This window comes from Lepidochelys kempii, chromosome 1 (genome assembly GCF_965140285.1).
Source record: "Lepidochelys kempii isolate rLepKem1 chromosome 1, rLepKem1.hap1, whole genome shotgun sequence".
NCBI classification, from domain to species: domain Eukaryota; kingdom Metazoa; phylum Chordata; order Testudines; family Cheloniidae; genus Lepidochelys; species Lepidochelys kempii.
Window position 1 is genome coordinate 139623808 of NC_136380.1, and position 7698 is coordinate 139631505.

The window sequence follows — 7698 nt, forward strand, 5'->3', positions numbered from 1 at the left end:
CTAACACATAATTGTAAAGAGCTTTTAAATTGAAAGCATAGAGTGTACTATTAATAAGGGTGAAATTTGCCCACGGTGTGGGAGTTCAGTGCAAGGTCCTTGCAACCACTGTATGCCTGCATTTGGGCTGGTTGGGGGGAGTTGCAGGCATAGCAGCAGTGTGGTACGGCTTGCATATGCCACCTTGGAAGAGGACTCTGAACTAGACTGTAAGCTGTTTGGGGCAGGGGCTGGCTTTTTGTTCTTTGTTTTTTACAGCACTGAGGATAATGGGGTTCTGGCCCATGACTGGGGCTCTTAAGTGCTATGGTAATACAAATAATAAATAGTAAGAATCCTACATAGGCCGCTGTGGAGAGATGTGATGGGCTGTTGTGTTCATGAAGCTTTACGCACTTTTCACTCGTTAGACTAGCAGTTAAAGTGGGCCTGCTAGGCCTCAATTATTACACCAAGGGGCAGAGCAGGGGAGGATGGACAGGATCTATGATTATGCAGGTCCAGTGACTCTAACATTCTGGTACAAGCAGCGTGAAGGTGCTATGGCCACTACTTCAGCTCATTCAATCACAGTAACAGCCTTGGGCTAGGGTGGGGAGCTGCCCTTTAATCCCAGGTCCTTACCCTGGGTTCAGGGTGGTGGATTTCAACTGCACAGTGCATTTTACCTGACATAGCACCCACACAGGCTCTTTGCAGGAGAAATGAATTTCCCTTTGTATGCTGTAATTTGGATGAAGGTATTAACTTTAAAATTAGTCACAGAGAGCACTGGGAAAAGAAGTGTTTTTTTTTTTTTCCTAGAAAAGGATTCCAGGTAAGCTTTAATTCTTGGTGGAATAATGTTTGCACTGCTCTGTGTCAAATACGTTTTGCAGGCTTTGAGATGATAAAACAGCATGGATTTAAGGCTAGACTATGTCACATAATCTGATATTGAAGTCTGCTCATAGCAAAAATCTGTCTCCTTCTCTAGTTTAGTGGTTGTTTGTGCTTCCATAAAGACCAATGGTTTCATAGTAAAAGCTCCAAGATAAAAATTCACTCTGGCACTAAGTGCTAATGCTGCATAAGTATACTGAATAGTTTTGGTACAAATTCTTTAAGACAGAAGATTGTCTAGAATTTCAGCCAAGGAACCAAATCCATCCCTGGGACTTCCACACTTGGCCGATATGGTCTATTGCCCAAATAATGGAATACATTCCTGACTCTTTTTTTTTATAGAGCATACCAGGAATACCTGCATGTCTGCGCACATATGAATCCCCAAAGATAGATTCTACAAGAAAAATATTCTAGCAGCATTTTTTTTTTTTTTTTGTTAACTGCAGTGTGTTCCCTACACCTGCAGTGGTACTGTAAAATGAGCCAAATATGTCAAAAGGTGAGCCTCAGTGGGGTTGGGTCACGATTATGTCCCTTCTGGGCAGTCTCGTCATTTATGTGCAGAGCCGTACAAGCTGCCACATCCCTCCTACATCTTCTAGTTTCAGTGACTTTCTGTTCAGCCACGTGAATAAGGCTCTGCTCTGTATTTAGGAAAGTCGTCTCTATTTCTGCTTTCTCACTGTCACTTTTATTTCTAATAAATGGCAAGATGAGATTTTTTTTTTTATTGCTGAACTCAGAAAGAGACTTGAACCAGACAAACCCTTAAAAGGTGAAACAAGTTGAATGTATAGCAACATGAATATGTTTCCCAGAGATCTGTATGTCTTAAGGCAGTATTAAATGCTTTACGCTCCATTTAGAGTAGATCTGATGTGTGGTAAAGCAAACCAAAGCAGTGATGTTTTCTTGGGTTTTTCCATTCTTTTATCTCAGTCGGTATATGATTTTGACTTCATGCCTTTTAAATGATGCTTTTGATAAATCAGATTATTTTTAAAAGATTGAGAGATACAATATCCATGTTGTATCTTGATTATCATGGAGGCTGACCATTTGGAAAGACCATATTAAAGGAAGATCAAGAATTAGAAACAGCTAGCAACTGGTAAACCTAACCTACAAATTTCAGCTTTACAGAGTGAGCCACTCTAAAAATAGCCTCTAATTGTCTTCTGGCTGTTCTAGCAGCACAGTGAAAACATAAGTGGTTGAGCAATATCAACAAAGAAAGGGCTCCATGTCTATTTTAAAAAAGTGTTGTGGTTTCAGAAAGTTCTAATTAAAAAAATAAAACAAAGGCCACGCTCTCTGAAGTGTAGGTACAAGTTAACCTTTTTTAATTGTATTCGCTCTATTTATTTTACCCCCGTAAGACTGCATACGCTGCATTCCAGATATCCCCTGGCATGCTGTAAATGGAAAACCTAGCTCTCCTCCTTCCAGAATTGCATGAGAACCCACCTAGTGAAGTTTTCTAGACTCAGTATGTTAAAGGGAAGTAATGAATGTCTTCTTTTTAAGCAGCCTCTCTGCTAGTTAAGTCACTGAGTTTTTCCTGTCTCCTTTTTAATGGGAGTGGAAATAGGGGTGGCTCTGGTTGTGGTATTAAATTAATCTGGGAAGATATTTTGAAGTGGTTTTGGGTGGGTGGGTGTGTGTGTGCATAATCCAGAAATCTGTAGATGTTACAATTCTCTCTTTTTGATTTAAATCATTTGTGTGTGACAGGGGTATACAGGATTCAAATACAGCAAGAGGCAAAATTAAGATAACATAATTCCACATATACATGATAATTCTTGGTAAAGAATCATTATCAAAGGAAACCGTCCAAGTATGACATTGAAACAACAACAAAAAAACCTTTTAAAGTAATTTTAAAACAAACACCTATTAGCTAGGGATAGCTGAGACAAACTACCAGTTCTTTAGCCGCAAAGGTTCCTGGATTATGATGTGGGGTTGGAAACCCAGTGAGACTGTGCATGCATTTAAAAAAAAAATGTATAGAGGATCTCTGAGTACCCCTGACTTCAGAGGTCCATTCGAAATAGTGGTATCGGGACAGACCTCCTGGTCAAGGCTGAAATAAATGCTAGATTCCAAACTGTGAATTCTAACATTGGGAGCATCTCCATTTTGACCTTGAACACCTGTTACCTACTCTGCAAGCAGAAGATGGATGGGGGCACACAGGATTGTTAGGGCTTCAAGCGTGCCCCATGAAATCCAGTGCACTGTGTGCTGTAGGCATTCCCTTACTGGGTAGTGAGCTTGCCCAGCACAAGCAGAATTCCATAGATTACTTTGAGGGTCCAGATTTTCAGCTGGTGTAAGGTGACATATCTCCACTGACTTCAATGGAACTACACCAGTTTACACCAGGTGTGGATCTGGCCCCTATTGTCCTTACATTGCATGGGCAAATTGTGCAGGAAAGACAATGATGATGGGATTCATAGAAGTAAATCTTCCTTGTACTAAAGGAAGAACCAGACCTCTTCACAACTTTGTAGTTAATAAGTCGTTCCCTTTCCTTGATTATACAGAACTTTTATGTCTCACAGAAGTATGGCTAACAGAGCCTTTAATTACTCAGAAATGCTGAGACAATGCAAAACTGGCATTCATAAATCATACATTAGGGGCATATTAACAAAGAGCACATTTAAACCATTAATGGGATATTTGAAACTTCCTGGACTAGATAGAATCAGTCATATACATGCCATAGAAATACATATATAATAATCCTACAACCATGTATCACACTTGACCCAGGCACTCAACTCTTACTGATGTTGTTAAGAGCTCTGTGTGGCTCAAGAACTGTACTTGGCCTAAAATATTCACTCCCCCTAAATATCTGAAGCATATGCCTGTACAATTTGTATGTCAAAGTGGCAAATATATATTGGACATTGAGAAACAGATGGCAAAAATAAATATTCCTAGGCATAATCCAAAAGATGAGTGTAGGGTCTAAATTGTAAATTTTGTACAGTAAACTGATTTGTTTTCACTAATTTATAGATTTCAAGGCCAGAAGGGACCGTTGTGATCATCTAGTCTGATCTTCTGTATAAAACAGGCTGTAAACTTCCCCAAAATAGTTCATAGAGCATATCTTTTAGAAAAACATCCAATCTTGATTTAAAAATTGTCAGTGACAGTGAATCCACCATGACCGTTGGTAAATTGTTCCAATGGTTAATTACCCTCATTGTCAAAAATGTACACCTTATTTCCATTCTGAATTTGTCTAGCTTCAACTTCCAGCCACTGGATCATGTTATACCTTTCTCTATTAGATTGAAGAGACCGTTTTAAATATTTGTTCCCTATGTAGGAAATATAGACTGTAATCAAGTCACCCCTTAACCTTCTCTTTAAGCTAAATAGATAGACTCAAAGAGCTCAGTCATGATAAAGCATGTTTTCTAATCCTATATTCATTCCCATGGCTCTTCTCTGAACTCTCTCCAATTTATTAACATCATTGTTATATTGCAGGCACCAGAACCGGACACAGTATTCCAGCAGTGGTTGCACTAGTGCCAAATAAAGAGGTACTCCTACTTGAGATTCCCTGTTTATGCATCCCGGATTGCATTAACTTTTTTGGCTACAGCATTACATTGGGTACTCCTGTTCAGCTAACTATCCACCACAAACCCAAATCTTGTTCAGTCACTACTTCCAAGGATAGAATTCCCCATTGTGTAAGTGTGGCCTACATTCTTTGTTCCTAGATGTATACGTTTACATTTAGCTGTATTAAAACACCTATTGTTTGCTTGTACCCAGTTTACTAGGTGATCCTGATCACTGTGAATCAGTGACTTGTCCTCGTTATTATTTACCACTCCCCCAGTTTTTTGTCCTCTGCAAACTGTGAGTGACAATTTTATGTGTTATTCCATGTTTGTAATCTACATACTGTGTGCCATGTTAATTTATCGTTGTTCTATTTTTAAAATCAAAGTATAACTTCTCTCCTAGATCTTTTAAATCACAGCCCCATAGGGAGTGAATGGCAGGAGGGGAGTTTTTCACCTGTAGGTCACTGATTTGAATTCAACATAAGTTGACAGTGCAAGAAAGTAGTTGTCATCTGCCTGATGGCTTGGTGGCCTATGCGATAATGAAACCAAGGATTGATTAGGCTTGAAGGCTGCGTGACTTGCCCTTACTAGGCTTGGTCTCTCTAGTTTGGGGATGAGGCTCCTTGACAGGGTAACACGGGGAAGTTTACACTGTTGTTGTCCTTGTGCTTATTAGATAAACCGAGAACTTCATTCCCCAACACGGTCCATATGGCATTTTCATGAACACAAATTTGATTAAAGAAATTGAAGACACTCCCTTCCCCCAACTCCTATGATGCAAACAGAGTTGGCCACACATTGTTTATAAATTAATAGATACTATGCATGGTACAGTACTTCTAAAATACGTGTAAAGGTACAAAGGGAAGATACACCACTTGTCAAAACAGAGTTCTATATGTTAAACGTTCCTACTTTTAGTTTCATTTTACCACACACACAAATCCCTTCACTCCAAAGGTAGTACTTTGTGCATAGTCCATACCCTCAGACCTGAGATGGATGGATGTTCAGATAGTCAATTGTTAGTAGCAATGGTGGGTATACAGCATGTGGAGTATTTTCATCTCCATGGTTTTTTTTCTTCTTTTTTTGCTGCCTCAGGTAGAATGTATGGAATACTTATTTGTATGGGTCACTTATCTGCAAACCAGCCTATCTCTGAAATTGCTGTATAATCACAATGGCTCGTAACGAGAGGCTAAGCCTCACCAATGAAATCCTCTCTGTTTTATTTGGTCAAAAAAGAAGAAAAATTTTTATGTTGGATAACTTTTCTCTTCTCCCCTCCTGTCCAGCAGCCCAATGGCACGTGGAGCCGAGCATAGGTGTTGGGAGGAAAAGAGAGGATCTGTTCTGGAGACATGTAGCGCCTTCAGCCCAGTCCCGTAGAATGGTGGGGGAGGAGCCAGAGGCCCCTACCTTCAGGTGGCTATTTATTCCATTGAAAGTATAGAACAGTGCTGAGATCAGCTCCCGCTTGCAGGCTGATGTTTCAGTCTCCCTTGGTGTTGGACCAGTCTGCGTACAGGCACCGGTGATCTGATTCTCTGTGAATTGTGGGGCTCTCCAATGGATGCAGTAGTGAAGAAGAAGGGCAGGGCAGTGATTCCTTGTCTGTGTGTATCCACTGGCCATTCTTCCCAGTGGAGGGAGACCACACTCATCATGTGGGATTGTACAGTTGGAAGACTGCAGTCATGAATACAGAGTGGCTCTGCTGCCACTCTGTGGGCTGAGGGTTTGTCCCCGCTTCCGTCCCTGCAGAGACCCTCAACATACGAACTAGCCATTTGTGCTATGCGCAGGAATAAAGCATTTGGCCCTATGAATCCGACAGAATAAACTGAGTAAAAGAACTTGTTAAACTGCTCATTATATTTGATTTCATCAGCTTCGGAGGACAGTGAATCACACCGTGCTTAGGAGCAATGTGTCTCAAATGCTCATGGCTGTTAGGGTGCAACCTATTTCTTTCTCTCTCTGATTAGATTGTCATGCATATTGGTAAATTGCATTGTTTGTAGATTATATTGTGTTCTTGCGGCATAATACTTGGACTGCATCATTTTATAAAATGTTTAAAAATAAAGGATGGGCTTATATTGTTCCAGTGATGCATCTAATGCAATGCAATAATAAATGCATGTAGAAGTAATGTGCCTGAGGATGATTTTGGGCACCATGCAAAGGTCACTGTCTTCAGACTCTAATTTCCCAGCAAATGTGACATTTAAATTGTATATCATTAAGATCACAAGAAATGTATTTATATCCTCTGTTACGGGGATCATTTTTACACACATTACATGTTTGGTATATTATGTGCTACTTGGATCACAGTGCATTTACATCATAATATAATGTCATGTGCCATCCCCATGATATTGTGTGCTAGGCACAGAGTGTCACTCATTTGCGAGTTGTCTTTGTATGAGCTGTCACAAAGCAACTGGGTAGTGCCAACGTTACTGGAGATGTTTTTAAAAGGGTTGGGCAAATAATCCAAACCTGAACCAGGAAAAGGGGAAGTCATATTAAGAAATATACATTTGTGCACATGCAGGCATACATATGAACTGGGTGCTGAACCATTTCTCCAGTGTTAGCTTTAATGTCTACAACTCTCATTGGAACGTAGCGTCCAAGAAATGACGTTTCAACACCTCTAGGAATTGCACTTTTTTTTGGAACCAATAAGAGGGCTTGAGTTGGGCGTTTAATGAGGCTGCTCGTTTAATGTATCTAATTAGTAGTTTTTACCATCCTTCTATTTCTTTGATTTAAAACGTGTTTTGGCTTTGTAAACTTTAAAGCCATTATTATTCATCTAAGACAAACTGTATTATGGGAGGTGCTTTTTTGGTCCTATTTAGTATATATGAGTTGATAATTTCAAGGCACGCTGTCTGGAAGCAGGCTTAAATATGCTAGAATTATTTGCAGGGGCTTCATTATTCTCTAACTTGATTATACATATACACATTGTATATTTGGGGTTATTTACCTTTTATAACGTACCTTATACATTTAGTGCTGCACAAATCCTAAAACAGCTACAAAATCACTTTCTACTATCTTCATGACCTCATGGCGTAAGAATCAGGAACTGAAGGAATACTAGTTTGCTTCCGAAACTGAAGATAAACTAAAGTTCGCTAGTTTCAGAGTAACAGCCATGTTAGTCTGTATCCGT

The 7698-nt window shown here is 39.7% G+C and overlaps 1 long non-coding RNA gene across 1 annotated transcript in view; it reads left to right on the top strand.

Annotated features, from left to right (window-relative positions):
* The window catches only part of LOC140915904 (uncharacterized), a 32955-nt gene extending 26295 nt beyond the window's left edge, over window positions 1-6660 (top strand). The window contains exons 2-3 of the long non-coding RNA XR_012160319.1: window positions 4408-4463; window positions 5801-6660. This is a non-coding gene — a long non-coding RNA (uncharacterized LOC140915904). The remainder of the gene's footprint in view (window positions 1-4407; window positions 4464-5800) is intronic.
* Window positions 6661-7698: the final 1038 nt, after the last annotated feature.